Below are 16,640 nucleotides of genomic sequence, written 5' to 3' on the forward strand. Positions count from 1 at the left end.
GAGCTCCACCCCGTTTCTGGATCCCGCCCTCCTGCCCCCCTCCCTCCATCAGCTGACCTCCCCTCTCCCCCCTCTGACAGGGAGGCATTGACACCCGGGTCCACGGTTTCGAGGTTCTGGGTCCAAAGCCGACGTTCTGGCCCGTGTTTAAGGAGCAGCTGTGCTGTCGGACCTACCTGTTCTACAGCACCAAGGCCCACACCTGGTGTCAGGAGGTGATGGAGGACCAGACGCAGCTGCCGCAGCTCTTCAACAAGTAAGTACTGTTAATAATACTGCAGCTCTTCAACAAGTAAGTACTGCAGAAGTACTGTTAGTAATACTGCAGCTCTTTAACAAGTAAGTACTGCAGAAGTACTGTTAGTAATACTGCAGCTCTTCAACAAGTAAGTACTGCAGAAGTACTGTTAATAATACCGCAGCTCTTCAACAAGTAAGTACTGCAGAAGTACTGTTAATAATACCGCAGCTCTTCAACAAGTAAGTACTGCAGAAGTACTGTTAATAATACCGCAGCTCTTCAACAAGTAAGTACTGTTAATAATACCGCAGCTCTTCAACAAGTAAGTACTGCAGAAGTACTGTTAGTAATACTGCAGCTCTTCAACAAGTAAGTACTGCAGAAGTACTGTTAATAATACCGCAGCTCTTCAACAAGTAAGTACTGCAGAAGTACTGTTAATAATACCGCAGCTCTTCAACAAGTAAGTACTGCAGAAGTACTGTTAATAATACCGCAGCTCTTCAACAAGTAAGTACTGCAGAAGTACTGTTAATAATACCGCAGCTCTTCAACAAGTAAGTACTGCAGAAGTACTGTTAATAATACCGCAGCTCTTCAACAAGTAAGTACTGCAGAAGTACTGTTAATAATACCGCAGCTCTTCAACAAGTAAGTACTGCAGAAGTACTGTTAGTAATACCGCAGCTCTTCAACAAGTAAGTACTGCAGAAGTACTGTTAGTAATACTGCAGCTCTTCAACAAGTAAGTACTGCAGAAGTACTGTTAGTAATACTGCAGCTCTTCAACAAGTAAGTACTGCAGAAGTACTGTTAGTAATACTGCAGCTCTTCAACAAGTAAGTACTGCAGAAGTACTGTTAGTAATACTGCAGCTCTTCAACAAGTAAGTACTGCAGTAGTACTGTTAGTAATACTGCAGCTCTTCAACAAGTAAGTACTGCAGTAGTACTGTTAGTAATACTGCAGCTCTTCAACAAGTAAGTACTGCAGAAGTACTGTTAGTAATACTGCTGCTCTTCAACAAGTAAGTACTGCAGTAGGTACTGTTAGTAATACTGCAGCTCTTACTGCAGTAGTACTGTTAATAATACTGCAGCTCTTACTGCAGTAGTACTGTTAGTAATACTGCAGCTCTTACTGCAGTAGTACTGTTAGTAATACTGCAGCTCTTACTGCAGTAGTACTGTTAGTAATACTGCAGCTCTTACTGCAGTAGTACTGTTAGTAATACTGCAGCTCTTCAACAAGTACTGCAGTAGTACTGTTAGTAATACTGCAGCTCTTCAACAAGTAAGTACTGCAGTAGTACTGTTAGTAATACTGCAGCTCTTCAACAAGTAAGTACTGCAGTAGTACTGTTAGTAATACTGCAGCTCTTACTGCAGTAGTACTGTTAGTAATACTACAACTCTTCAACAAGTACGTACTGCAGTAGTGCTGTTAGTAATACTGCAGCTCTTACTGCAGTAGTACCGTTAATACTGCAGCTCTTTAACAAGTACGTACTGCAGTAGTACTGTTAGTAATACTGCAGCTCTTCAACAAGTAAGTACTGCAGTAGTACTGTTAGTAATACTGCAGCTCTTCAACAAGTAAGTACTGCAGTAGTACTGTTAGTAATACTGCAGCTCTTCAACAAGTAAGTACTGCAGTAGTACTGTTAGTAATACTGCAGCTCTTCAACAAGTAAATACTGCAGTAGTACTGTTAGTAATACTGCAGCTCTTACTGCAGTAGTACTGTTAATAATACTGCACCTCTTACTGCAGTAGTACTGTTAGTAATACTGCACCTCTTACTGCAGTAGTACTGTTAGTAATACTGCAGCTCTTACTGCAGTAGTACTGTTAGTAATACTGCAGCTCTTACTGCAGTAGTACTGTTAGTAATACTGCAGCTCTTCAACAAGTACTGCAGTAGTACTGTTAGTAATACTGCAGCTCTTCAACAAGTAAGTACTGCAGTAGTACTGTTAGTAATACTGCAGCTCTTCAACAAGTAAGTACTGCAGTAGTACTGTTAGTAATACTGCAGCTCTTACTGCAGTAGTACTGTTAGTAATACTACAACTCTTCAACAAGTACGTACTGCAGTAGTGCTGTTAGTAATACTGCAGCTCTTACTGCAGTAGTACCGTTAATACTGCAGCTCTTTAACAAGTACGTACTGCAGTAGTACTGTTAGTAATACTGCAGCTCTTCAACAAGTAAGTACTGCAGAAGTACTGTTAGTAATACTGCAGCTCTTCAACAAGTAAGTACTGCAGAAGTACTGTTAGTAATACTGCAGCTCTTCAACAAGTAAGTACTGCAGAAGTACTGTTAGTAATACTGCAGCTCTTCAACAAGTAAGTACTGCAGTAGTACTGTTAGTAATACTGCAGCTCTTCAACAAGTAAGTACTGCAGTAGTACTGTTAGTAATACTGCAGCTCTTCAACAAGTAAGTACTGCAGTAGTACTGTTAGTAATACTGCAGCTCTTACTGCAGTAGTACTGTTAATACTGCACCTCTTACTGCAGTAGTACTGTTAATAATACTGCACCTCTTACTGCAGTAGTACTGTTAGTAATACTGCAGCTCTTACTGCAGTAGTACTGTTAATAATACTGCACCTCTTACTGCAGTAGTACTGTTAGTAATACTGCAGCTCTTCAACAAGTACTGCAGTAGTACTGTTAGTAATACTGCAGCTCTTACTGCAGTAGTACTGTTAGTAATACTGCAGCTCTTCAACAAGTACTGCAGTAGTACTGTTAGTAATACTGCAGCTCTTCAACAAGTACTGCAGTAGTACTGTTAGTAATACTGCAGCTCTTCAACAAGTAAGTACTGCAGTAGTACTGTTAGTAATACTGCAGCTCTTACTGCAGTAGTACTGTTAGTAATACTGCAGCTCTTACTGCAGTAGTACTGTTAATAATACTGCACCTCTTACTGCAGTAGTACTGTTAGTAATACTGCAGCTCTTACTGCAGTAGTACTGTTAATAATACTGCACCTCTTACTGCAGTAGTACTGTTAGTAATACTGCAGCTCTTCAACAAGTACTGCAGTAGTACTGTTAGTAATACTGCAGCTCTTACTGCAGTAGTACTGTTAGTAATACTGCAGCTCTTCAACAAGTACTGCAGTAGTACTGTTAGTAATACTGCAGCTCTTCAACAAGTACTGCAGTAGTACTGTTAGTAATACTGCAGCTCTTCAACAAGTACTGCAGTAGTACTGTTAGTAATACTGCAGCTCTTCAACAAGTAAGTACTGCAGTAGTACTGTTAGTAATACTGCAGCTCTTCAACAAGTAAGTACTGCAGTAGTACTGTTAGTAATACTGCAGCTCTTACTGCAGTAGTACTGTTAATAATACTGCACCTCTTACTGCAGTAGTACTGTTAATAATACTACAACTCTTCAGCAAGTAAGTACTGCAGTAGTACTGTTAGTAATACTGCAGCTCTAACTGCAGTAGTACTGTTAGTAATACTGCAGCTCTTCAACAAGTAAGTACTGCAGTAGTACTGTTAGTAATACTGCAGCTCTTCAACAAGTAAGTACTGCAGAAGTACTGTTAGTAATACTGCAGCTCTTCAACAAGTAAGTACTGCAGTAGTACTGTTAGTAATACTGCAGCTCTTCAACAAGTAAGTACTGCAGAAGTACTGTTAGTAATACTGCAGCTCTTCAACAAGTAAGTACTGCAGTAGGTACTGTTAGTAATACTGCAGCTCTTACTGCAGTAGTACTGTTAGTAATACTGCAGCTCTTCAACAAGTAAGTACTGCAGTAGTACTGTTAGTAATACTGCAGCTCTTCAACAAGTAAGTACTGCAGTAGTACTGTTAGTAATACTGCAGCTCTTACTGCAGTAGTACTGTTAGTAATACTACAACTCTTCAACAAGTACGTACTGCAGTAGTGCTGTTAGTAATACTGCAGCTCTTACTGCAGTAGTACCGTTAGTAATACTGCAGCTCTTCAACAAGTAAGTACTGCAGTAGTACTGTTAGTAATACTGCAGCTCTTCAACAAGTAAGTACTGCAGAAGTACTGTTAGTAATACTGCAGCTCTTCAACAAGTAAGTACTGCAGTAGGTACTGTTAGTAATACCGCAGCTCTTACTGCAGTAGTACTGTTAGTAATACTGCAGCTCTTCAACAAGTAAGTACTGCAGTAGTACTGTTAGTAATACTGCAGCTCTTCAACAAGTAAGTACTGCAGTAGTACTGTTAGTAATACTGCAGCTCTTACTGCAGTAGTACTGTTAGTAATACTACAACTCTTCAACAAGTACGTACTGCAGTAGTGCTGTTAGTAATACTGCAGCTCTTACTGCAGTAGTACCGTTAATACTGCAGCTCTTTAACAAGTACGTACTGCAGTAGTACTGTTAGTAATACTGCAGCTCTTCAACAAGTAAGTACTGCAGAAGTACTGTTAGTAATACTGCAGCTCTTCAACAAGTAAGTACTGCAGAAGTACTGTTAGTAATACTGCAGCTCTTCAACAAGTAAGTACTGCAGAAGTACTGTTAGTAATACTGCAGCTCTTCAACAAGTACTGCAGTAGTACTGTTAGTAATACTGCAGCTCTTACTGCAGTAGTACTGTTAGTAATACTGCAGCTCTTCAACAAGTAAGTACTGCAGTAGTACTGTTAGTAATACTGCAGCTCTTCAACAAGTAAGTACTGCAGTAGTACTGTTAGTAATACTGCAGCTCTTACTGCAGTAGTACTGTTAATAATACTGCAGCTCTTACTGCAGTAGTACTGTTAATAATACTGCACCTCTTACTGCAGTAGTACTGTTAATAATACTGCACCTCTTACTGCAGTAGTACTGTTAATAATACTGCACCTCTTCAGCAAGTAAGTACTGCAGTAGTACTGTTAGTAATACTGCAGCTCTTACTGCAGTAGTACTGTTAATAATACTGCACCTCTTACTGCAGTAGTACTGTTAATAATACTACAACTCTTCAGCAAGTAAGTACTGCAGTAGTACTGTTAGTAATACTGCAGCTCTTCAACAAGTACTGCAGTAGTACTGTTAGTAATACTGCACCTCTAACTGCAGTAGTACTGTTAGTAATACTGCAGCTCTTCAACAAGTAAGTACTGCAGTAGTACTGTTAGTAATACTGCAGCTCTAACTGCAGTAGTACTGTTAGTAATACTGCAGCTCTTCAACAAGTAAGTACTGCAGTAGTACTGTTAGTAATACTGCAGCTCTTCAACAAGTAAGTACTGCAGTAGTACTGTTAGTAATACTGCAGCTCTTCAACAAGTAAGTACTGCAGTAGTACTGTTAGTAATACTGCAGCTCTTCAACAAGTAAGTACTGCAGTAGTACTGTTAGTAATACTGCAGCTCTTCAACAAGTAAGTACTGCAGTAGTACTGTTAGTAATACTGCAGCTCTTCAACAAGTAAGTACTGCAGTAGTACTGTTAGTAATACTGCAGCTCTTCAACAAGTAAGTACTGCAGTAGTACTGTTAGTAATACTGCAGCTCTTACTGCAGTAGTCCTGTTAGTAATACTGCAGCTCTTCAACAAGTACTGCAGTAGTACTGTTAGTAATACTGCAGCTCTTACTGCAGTAGTACTGTTAGTAATACTGCAGCTCTTCAACAAGTAAGTACTGCAGTAGTACTGTTAGTAATACTGCAGCTCTTCAACAAGTAAGTACTGCAGAAGTACTGTTAGTAATACCGCAGCTCTTCAACAAGTAAGTACTGCAGTAGTACTGTTAGTAATACCGCAGCTCTTCAACAAGTAAGTACTGCAGTAGTACTGTTAGTAATACTACAGCTCTTCAACAAGTAAGTACTGCAGAAGTACTGTTAGTAATACTGCAGCTCTTCAACAAGTAAGTACTGCAGTAGGTACTGTTAGTAATACTGCAGCTCTTACTGCAGTAGTACTGTTAGTAATACTGCAGCTCTTCAACAAGTAAGTACTGCAGTAGTACTGTTAGTAATACTGCAGCTCTTCAACAAGTAAGTACTGCAGTAGTACTGTTAGTAATACTGCAGCTCTTACTGCAGTAGTACTGTTAGTAATACTACAACTCTTCAACAAGTACGTACTGCAGTAGTGCTGTTAGTAATACTGCAGCTCTTACTGCAGTAGTACCGTTAATACTGCAGCTCTTTAACAAGTACGTACTGCAGTAGTACTGTTAGTAATACTGCAGCTCTTCAACAAGTAAGTACTGCAGAAGTACTGTTAGTAATACTGCAGCTCTTCAACAAGTAAGTACTGCAGAAGTACTGTTAGTAATACTGCAGCTCTTACTGCAGTAGTACTGTTAGTAATACTGCAGCTCTTCAACAAGTACTGCAGTAGTACTGTTAGTAATACTGCAGCTCTTACTGCAGTAGTACTGTTAGTAATACTGCAGCTCTTCAACAAGTAAGTACTGCAGTAGTACTGTTAGTAATACTGCAGCTCTTCAACAAGTAAGTACTGCAGTAGTACTGTTAGTAATACTGCAGCTCTTCAACAAGTAAGTACTGCAGTAGTACTGTTAGTAATACTGCAGCTCTTACTGCAGTAGTACTGTTAATAATACTGCACCTCTTACTGCAGTAGTACTGTTAGTAATACTGCAGCTCTTACTGCAGTAGTACTGTTAGTAATACTGCAGCTCTTCAACAAGTACTGCAGTAGTACTGTTAGTAATACTGCAGCTCTTACTGCAGTAGTACTGTTAGTAATACTGCAGCTCTTCAACAAGTAAGTACTGCAGTAGTACTGTTAGTAATACTGCAGCTCTTCAACAAGTAAGTACTGCAGTAGTACTGTTAGTAATACTGCAGCTCTTCAACAAGTACTGCAGTAGTACTGTTAGTAATACTGCAGCTCTTACTGCAGTAGTACTGTTAGTAATACTGCAGCTCTTCAACAAGTACTGCAGTAGTACTGTTAGTAATACTGCAGCTCTTACTGCAGTAGTACTGTTAGTAATACTGCAGCTCTTCAACAAGTAAGTACTGCAGTAGTACTGTTAGTAATACTGCAGCTCTTCAACAAGTAAGTACTGCAGAAGTACTGTTAGTAATACTGCAGCTCTTCAACAAGTAAGTACTGCAGTAGTACTGTTAGTAATACCGCAGCTCTTCAACAAGTAAGTACTGCAGTAGTACTGTTAGTAATACTGCAGCTCTTCAACAAGTAAGTACTGCAGTAGTACTGTTAGTAATACTGCTGCTCTTCAACAAGTAAGTACTGCAGTAGTACTGTTAGTAATACTGCTGCTCTTCAACAAGTAAGTACTGCAGTAGTACTGTTAGTAATACTGCAGCTCTTCAACAAGTAAGTACTGCAGTAGTACTGTTAGTAATACTGCAGCTCTTCAACAAGTAAGTACTGCAGTAGTACTGTTAGTAATACTGCAGCTCTTCAACAAGTAAGTACTGCAGTAGTACTGTTAGTAATACTGCAGCTCTTACTGCAGTAGTACTGTTAGTAATACTGTAGCTCTTCAGCAAGTAAGTACTGCAGTAGTACTGTTAGTAATACTGCAGCTCTTACTGCAGTAGTACTGTTAATAATACTACAACTCTTCAGCAAGTAAGTACTGCAGTAGTACTGTTAATACTGCAGCTCTTACTGCAGTAGTACTGTTAGTAATACTGCAGCTCTTACTGCAGTAGTACTGTTAGTAATACTGCAGCTCTTACTGCAGTAGTACTGTTAGTAATACTGCAGCTCTTCAACAAGTACTGTTAATAATACTGCAGCTCTTCAACAAGTACTGTTAATAATACTGCAGCTCTTACTGCAGTAGTACTGTTAATAATACTGCTGTTACAGTTGAATACTCATTGAGAATACTGCAGTAATACTTGCTGTGTGTGTTCAGGCTGAACAGCGCTCTGAGACACGAGCAGATGTTTGCAGATCGTTTCCTCCCCGACGCCGAGGCAGCTGAAGCTCTGGGACGAACCTGCTGGGAGGCTCTGATCACGCCCATCGTGCACAGCATCACACTGTCAGGTACGCACACAGGTACACGTGCGCACACTGTCGGGTACGCACACACAGGTACACGTGCGCACACTGTCGGGTACGCACACACAGGTACACGTGCGCACACTGTCGGGTACGCACACACAGGTACACGTGCGCACACTGTCGGGTACGCACACACAGGTACACAGGCACACAGGTACACGTGCGCACACTGTCGGGTACGCACACACAGGTACACAGGCACACAGGTACACGTGCGCACACTGTCGGGTACGCACACACAGGTACACAGGCACACAGGTACACGTGCGCACACTGTCGGGTACGCACACACAGGTACACAGGCACACAGGTACACGTGCGCACACTGTCGGGTACGCACACACAGGTACACAGGTACACGTGCGCACACTGTCAGGCGCGCACACACAGGTCGCACACACAGGTACACTGTCAGGTACGCACACAGGTACACGTGCGCACACTGTCGGGTACGCACACACAGGTACACGTGCGCACACTGTCGGGTACGCACACACAGGTACACAGGTACACGTGCGCACACACAGGTCGCACACACGGTCAGGTACACACGTGCGCACACGGTCAGGCGCACACACAGGTACACGTGCGCACACTGTCAGGTACACGTGCGCACACTGTCAGGTACACGTGCGCACACTGTCAGGTACACGTGCGCACACTGTCAGGTACGCACACAGGTACACGTGCGCACACAGGTACTGTCAGGTACGCACACAGGTACACGTGCCAACACTGTCAGGTACGCACACTGTCAGGTACTCTCTCTCTCTCTGACTCCCTGTGTCTGCTCCCCCTGTGTTTACCCAGAATCCTCGGCATCCAGCCCCCTGTCCTGGCTGCTCAGTGAGTACCTGGATAACACGGAGTCGGCACGGCGCTGTAAGAGCCGGGCGGCCATCTTTAACTCCAGAGTGAGGCGCCTCACACACCTGCTGGTCCACGTGGACACGAGCTCAGCGGACAGCGAGGAGCTCAGACCGCCCGTCAAGTCGAGTGAGTCTCTTCACCCAGCTTCACTTCTGTCAGCAACACGCCGTGACATCACTAAATAGGTCTGGTAGTTCGCCGGGAGCAAATAAACTTCAAGCTGAAATCAGATTTGGGTCTTACTGGCTTTACAGTAAGACCCAAATCTGATTTCAGCTTGAAGTTTATTTGCACACGTTCGACAGAAAGACTCCCCTCACCGAGTCGACCCCGAGTTCTGTGACGCTGACCAATAGGAGCAGGAGCAGTTTTTATTAAGGCGAGACGCTGCAGGCGAACGTGGTGATCACTTCAACCCATCTGTTAAACTTTCTCACATTAAGACGATATTTTTTGCATTACAGGTTTGAGCCAGTGTCCAATGACATATGAGCTAATTTGCATCTGTTTGAAGAACTGAAATCTGAACTCTTAAGTCAGGTTGTTGACACTCAAACGTTTTTACTGAGCGGAGCCTGCATATCTCTTTACTATTTCATAAATCAGAAAGTTCTGTCAACAGGCTTTAAAAATCTGTTTTCAGGATCAAAATGTTTTATAATTGAAACCGTCGGAACATAGTCAGGACGAGTCTGTAGGAGCTGCTGAAGTGACGGGTTCAGGCTTTTTAAATCTGATCAGATCCTGAACGACGACGATGTAGAACATGAAAAACAACGCGTGACGCATCCAGACCCGTCAGAATCAACACTAGCCAATCAGATTTCACGCTGGGCTTCAATCCGCCTCTGTACTTTGAGCAGTGGTTGCTGGTACAAAGGAAATGAACATCTTCGGATGTGACGGCGTTGTGCAGAGAGCGACCGCAGAAAGATAAACTTCTAAAGGTGGATTCTGGGCGTTTTCTTTCCTCCAGTCTGAAAGATGTTGAGGAAGAACACAAGCCCAAAATCTGTAAATTGGCAGCTCGCACACGGCTTCGGACGCCATCTCGTTCCCCAGGGGTCGGTCCGGAGCACCTTTATGACCACAGAGTAGCCTGAGTGAGCTGTATGTTTAGCTTGTGCTCAGAAATGTTCCCCATGTGCTGATAGAGATTCACCCCTGGACAGAAAGGAATGCAGTCTTGAAGGTAGAATTTAATGTCTCACTTTGTATTTCTGCTGCTGCAAACCCAGACAGAGCAGAGCTCAGGTGGACTGAGCTAATGAGCAGCTGCAGCAGTGAAGTGTTGAGGATGATGAGTGTTTAAAGCGTTCTCTTTGTTTTCAGAAGGTCTCAACCGAAGCAAAGAGCTGAAGAGTAAGTAACAGCTGATGTCAGAGGCCATTTTGTTTGTTTACACTCTGCTCTGTGACATTTCATATGTCCAAATGAGGACAGGAAGTCGTCACGTCGCCCCCTGCTGTTTGTCCACTTCCCGTCTGAGACGACCTGACGCCTGACGAGGCTGTGAAGACTTCCTGTCTGAGGCTCCGAGACAGACGTCTTTAAACAGCTGCTCCCTGTAGCCTCATCAGACAAACAGGAGGAACGTGTGTCAGAAACGTCACCTGTAGGTTTCTGAAGAGCTCTTTCGAAGCTCATCGTGGGCAGAGGCGACCGCCGCCATCTTGGCAGCGTGTCAGTCCCGGATGACCATAAACGGTCAAAGAGACGGGTCGGGGGTGGAGCTTAGGTGTTTGATTGCTGAAACCACGCCCGCATAGGTAAACATTACTCACCTAAAGTGGCTAAGAAGGCTAAATGCTACTCTGCGTTGCCAAAAAATTATCGATCGCCTCAGAAAAATCTACAGATGTTTTTATCTGGATCAAACAGAACTTTGCAGAACTTTGTGTTGGCGGTGACGGCAAAAGTTTCTTTGTGAAACTTTAATGTTTCTTGTAACCAAATAATCTCAATAACGGCCAAAGAAGGGTTTTATAGCACAGTCAGGATGAGTTTGACCTGATGCAGAGGCATTAATGTAGCTCTGCTCTGTGTCCTGGATCAGAACTGATCCTCCTTTCTACCAGTTTAAATATCTTTAAAGGCGAGGAGCGGCTGCTGTTAGCGGGCGAGGAGCGGCTGCTGTTAGCGGGGGCGAGGAGCGGCTGCTGTTAGCGGGGGCGAGGAGGAGCGGCTGCTGTTAGCGGGGGCGAGGAGGAGCGGCTGCTGTTAGCGGGGGCGAGGAGGAGCGGCTGCTGTTAGCGGGGCGAGGAGGAGCGGCTGCTGTTAGCGGGGGCGAGGAGGAGCGGCTGCTGTTAGCGGGGGCGAGGAGGAGCGGCTGCTGTTAGCGGGGGCGAGGAGGAGCGGCTGCTGTTAGCGGGGGCGAGGAGGAGCGGCTGCTGTTAGCGGGGGCGAGGAGGAGCGGCTGCTGTTAGCGGGGGCGAGGAGCAGCAGCCGCCGCTGCTGCTGTTAGCGGGAGAATGCTCTTTGGCATTTGCCAACGGGAACATTAAACTGGCTGACGGACAGCGTCCAGTGACACAAGCAGGATCATAACGAACAGCTGTGAGTCTCGTCTACCGCCGTCGCTGTTTGATACAACTGACTGACCGCTAAATGTAGCATAAAGGCTAGCAGTGGACCCACCTGTCACTCAAAGAGGCCACGCCCCCTAATGATTCAGAAATTTAAGTCTTGGTATAATTTAAAGAGGGGCGTTACAATAAAGAACAACGTTAGCTTCATACGCTAACGCCATGTTTCTTCCATGGTCAGACGTCAGGCTGTTGTGACTTCAGACGTCCAGCAGGGGGCGTCGGCGACACTTTCTCCTCGTCTGAACTGACATTCACCTGCCCTCAAACACGCCTGAGGTCATCAGGACGCCATCTTTTTTCTTTCGGTTTGGACTGCGCTCATTTTGACTGCCGACTTCCTGTTCCCATTCTGGTCGTGACACTGATGTGGTTTCTTTTCAGATGGAAAAGAAGGACAGAACAGACGCACTGCTTTATCTTTACGTTACTGGCTGCAGTTTCATCCCTTCACTTTTCAAAGATTAAATTTATCAGCGTCGGACTTCGTTCAGAAAATCATCCTCTGTGAAATTTGTCTTCCAGACGGCAAAGAGAGTAAAACAAAGACACCGCCGCGGCCTCTTCGTCCTCCTCCTCCTCCTCAGCCAAGCCCAAAGTGAAGAGCAGCAGCAGCATCGCAGGCATCGCCCTCTGTTGGCAGGGAGTGGTGCAGCGCCAGGTAAGACGCGCTCACCTGGAACGCCGAGTCTTTCAGGAGCGCTTAACGTTTACTTCTAAACCGTTTCTTTGCTCCCCTCAGGTGAAGAAGTTCCTGGACTCGAGCTGCAGTCTGCCCGACTTTGTGGAGCGCTACGGACTCTGTACCTGCAGCTGAAGAACGCCATGGAGGAGCTGTTCGGACAGCAGACCGCCTTCGTCCTCGCCCTCCGACACGGCTTCTCCGCGCCCTGCTGCAGCTCTCCATCCTCAGATCCATGCACGTAAGTAGAGCCCGCTCTAATGAGGGTCTGCACGCTTGAATCTGAGAGCGAGCAGGTAGAAGACGCCACCTCAGACTTTAGATCACAGATCAAGAATGATCGTTAGTTGCGTCCCAGCTGGAAATGTCTGAAAGTTGTTCTTACTGTTTCACGTGTTGCTCTGCTTGAACCTTGCGCTGTGGTGACGGCGTGTTGTGCAGGTGAGCGAGCGCTTCGCTCAGTACATCGACCAGATGATCCAGGCCAGCGGGGCGGCGTGCGGCAGCGTGGAGACTCTGGAGCGGCTGCAGCAGTTCCTGGAGCCGATGCTCTTCCTGTCGGGTCTGGAGCTCGCCAACACCTTCGAACACTTCTACAGGTGTGAACGCGGCTGGTCACGGTATCGCAACGCCATGCGGGAAGCTGGGAGGTAACCTCGCTCTCTCTCTCTCTGCAGGTACTACCTGGGCGACCGGCTGCTGGCTCAGGGGAACGTGTGGTTGGAGACGGCCGTGATCGATCAGATCGGCAGCTGCTTCCCGAGCCGCTTCCCTCAGCAGATGCTGAAGAACCTGAGCGAGTCGGCCGAGCTGCAGCAGGAGTTCCACCTGTACCGCCTGCAGCAGCTGGACCGCTGCCTGCAGGAGCACGACCAGGTTCTGAAGTCCCCCTTTCGCTGAGCTGGATCACGCAGGACGGTCTTTAAGGGGTTTGAGTTTGACGCAGTTTGTCCTTCGTTGTTACTGTAGATGATGGATGAGAGTGGGCGGAGTCAGAGAGGAGGCGGAGGTCCAGGTTCTGGTCGTGTCCCCGCTGCTGGGCCGTGTCATCGCTCTGCTTCATGGACGAACCCGAAAACACTTTCCGGCCGAACTCTGCTCCTACCTGAACCAGTTCACCCAGTTCTACACCCACAGTGAGACCCGGTCCAAGTGCTGAGCTCAGACATCCGGAGCGTGTGCGTCTCTAACGCGTCTCTAACGGCTCTCTCTGTGTCTCTGCATCAGGTCAGTACATGTGCGTCTGAGCCACTCGAAGCCTCGCCGGCTGCAGTGGACGTGGCTCGTCACGGCGAGCTGCAGTTCGGCCGCTGGACGCTGCACGCTCCACGCTGCAGATGTTCATCCTGCTGCAGTTCAACAGCCACGAGGTCGCACGCACGAACACACGCCACACGCACGCACGCCATCACTTACACTGACCGATCTAATTTGAGTAAGATGAGGAAAGTGATATTTCAGCAGGTCGTAATGTGAATCAGGATGAAATGAAGTGACACATCAATAATGTGAAGTTGGTCAGAGGCTGCGGCGCTCTGTTTCCCCGGTGCTTCACTGACCGGCGGCCCTCTGTGCGTCTCTGCAGGAGGTGCGGGTGGACGCTCTGCTGCGGGCGACCGGCCTGTCGGCCGCCGTCCTGCTGCACGCCTGCTGCCTCATCAGAGAGGGAGGACCGCTGCTCTGCAGCCAGCCGGCCGAACCCAGCCAGGGTCACACCGCTGCCCTTCACCTGACTCCCCTGACCTCCTGACCTCTCCTCCTCCTCCTCCCTGACTCTCACTTACTCCTCCTCCTCCTCCCTGACTCTCACTTACTCCTCCTCCTCCTCCTCCCTGACTCTCACTTACTCCTCCTCCTCCTCCTCCCTGACTCTCACTTACTCCTCCTCCTCCTCCTCCTCCTCCCTGACTCTCACTTACTCCTCTCCTCCTCCTCCTCCTCCTCCTCCCTGACTCTCACTTACTCCTCCTCCTCCTCTCCTCCCTGACTCTCACTTACTCCTCCTCCTCCCTGACTCTCACTTACTCCTCCTCCTCCTCCTCCCTGACTCTCACTTACTCCTCCTCCTCCTCCTCCCTGACTCTCACTTACTCCTCCTCCTCCTCCTCCTCTGACTCTCACTTACTCCTCCTCCTCCTCCTCCTCCTCCTCCCTGACTCTCACTTACTCCTCCTCCTCCTCCTCCTCCCCTCCTCCCTGACTCTCACTTACTCCTCCTCCTCCTCCCTGACTCTCACTTACTCCTCCTCCTCCTCCTCCCTGACTCTCACTTACTCCTCCTCCTCCTCCCTGACTCTCACTTACTCCTCCTCCTCCTCCCTGACTCTCACTTACTCCTCCTCCTCCTCCCTGACTCTCACTTACTCCTCCTCCTCCTCCCTGACTCTCACTTACTCCCTCCTCCTCCTCCTCCCTGACTCTCACTTACTCCTCCTCCTCCTCCTCCTCCCTGACTCTCACTTACTCCTCCTCCTCCTCCTCCTCCTCCCTGACTCTCACTTACTCCTCCTCCTCCTCCTCCTCCTCCCTGACTCTCACTTACCTCCTCCTCCTCCTCCTCCTCCTCCTCCTCCCTGACTCTCACTTACTCCTCCTCCTCCTCCTCCTCCCTCCTCCCTGACTCTCACTTACTCCTCCTCCTCCTCCTCCTCCTCCTCCTCCTCCTCCTCCTCCTCCCTGACTCTCACTTACTCCTCCTCCTCCTCCTCCTCCTCCTCCCTGACTCTCACTTACTCCTCCTCCTCCTCCTCCTCCTCCCTGACTCTCACTTACTCCTCCTCCTCCTCCTCCTCCTCCCTACTCTCACTTACTCCTCCTCCTCCTCCTCCTCCTCCCTGACTCTCACTTACTCCTCCTCCTCCTCCTCCCTGACTCTCACTTACTCCTCCTCCTCCTCCTCCCTGACTCTCACTTACTCCTCCTCCTCCTCCTCCCTGACTCTCACTTACTCCTCCTCCTCCTCCTCCCTGACTCTCACTTACTCCTCCTCCTCCTCCTCCCTGACTCTCACTTACTCCTCCTCCTCCTCCTCCCTGACTCTCACTTACTCCTCCTCCTCCTCCTCCCTGACTCTCACTTACTCCTCCTCCTCCTCCTCCCTGACTCTCACTTACTCCTCCTCCTCCTCCTCCCTGACTCTCACTTACTCCTCCTCCTCCTCCTCCCTGACTCTCACTTACTCCTCCTCCTCCTCCTCCTCCTCCTCCTCCCTGACTCTCACTTACTCCTCCTCCTCCTCCTCCCTGACTCTCACTTACTCCTCCTCCTCCCTGACTCACTTACTCCTCCTCCTCCTCCTCCCTGACTCACTTACTCCTCCTCCTCCTCCTCCCTGACTCTCACTTACTCCTCCTCCTCCCTCCCTGACTCTCACTTACTCCTCCTCCTCCTCCCTCTGTCTGCTCTCAGGCGTGCTGCAGTTGAACCAGCAGGTGGCGTCCCGCAGTCTGGACGGCGACCCCGCGTCCGTCCATCTGCTGCCCAGACAGACGTACCTGAACGTGGACGAGGACGCCGCCGGCACGCTGGAGAGGAAGAGGAACTACGTCTACTGTCTGATCGTCCACATCATGAAGCACGAGAAGGAGATGCACATCGACAACCTCGTCTTCAAGGTCAGAGCTCAGAGCTGTGGGCGCGTACGGCGTCAGTGGTTTATTGATGGTACGGCTTTAACGCGGTCAGCCCGTCGCAGTGATCCAGCGAGCGCCGCCTGCGGCTCCTTTACGGAGACCGTTTGACTAATTGTGAACGAGCACAAGCTGCTTTGTCACCTCCTCCGTCCCTCTTCGGTGTGCAGCCCTGTTTACGGAGGCTCACGCTGTCCCGTCAGTCTTTGCTTTAGCGCCACGCTGTGGTCACACTCGACATGTTTAGCTCCACTGACGAAACATCTCGTTGGTTCCCTCCAGGTACTGGACTCGTGTCAGAAACGGGAAGCCTCCCGCCCTCCCGGCGCCGGGCGTTTCAGCTGCAGCACCAGCGACGTGCTCTCCTGCATCATGCACGTCATCAGCAAAGGCTGCATCCGACGCAACGAGGAGAACCCGCACATCGTGGAGTTCCTGCCGGAGGACCCGTCCACGCCGCAGAAAGGCCAGGCCCAGTTCTCCTTCGGCCGGGCCGACAGCAGGAAGGACGCCGCGGACAGCGTGGCCGACATCAGGTGTGAGCGAGACCTCTGACCTTAAACGCAGGATGTTTATTTGTCTGTCATTAGCTGCATCTTTCCCCCGTCTACCT

The 16,640-nt window shown here is 47.9% G+C and overlaps 1 pseudogene; it reads left to right on the forward strand.

Moving 5' to 3' along the window:
- LOC119911420 overlaps positions 1-16,640 on the forward strand; it is a 42,571-nt pseudogene that overhangs the window by 16,452 nt on the left and 9,479 nt on the right.

The sequence above is a fragment of the Micropterus salmoides genome, unplaced genomic scaffold, assembly GCF_014851395.1.
Source record: "Micropterus salmoides isolate LMB-PRFRI ecotype aquatic unplaced genomic scaffold, ASM1485139v1 Ms_hic_scaffold_2, whole genome shotgun sequence".
NCBI classification, from domain to species: Eukaryota; Metazoa; Chordata; class Actinopteri; order Centrarchiformes; family Centrarchidae; genus Micropterus; species Micropterus salmoides.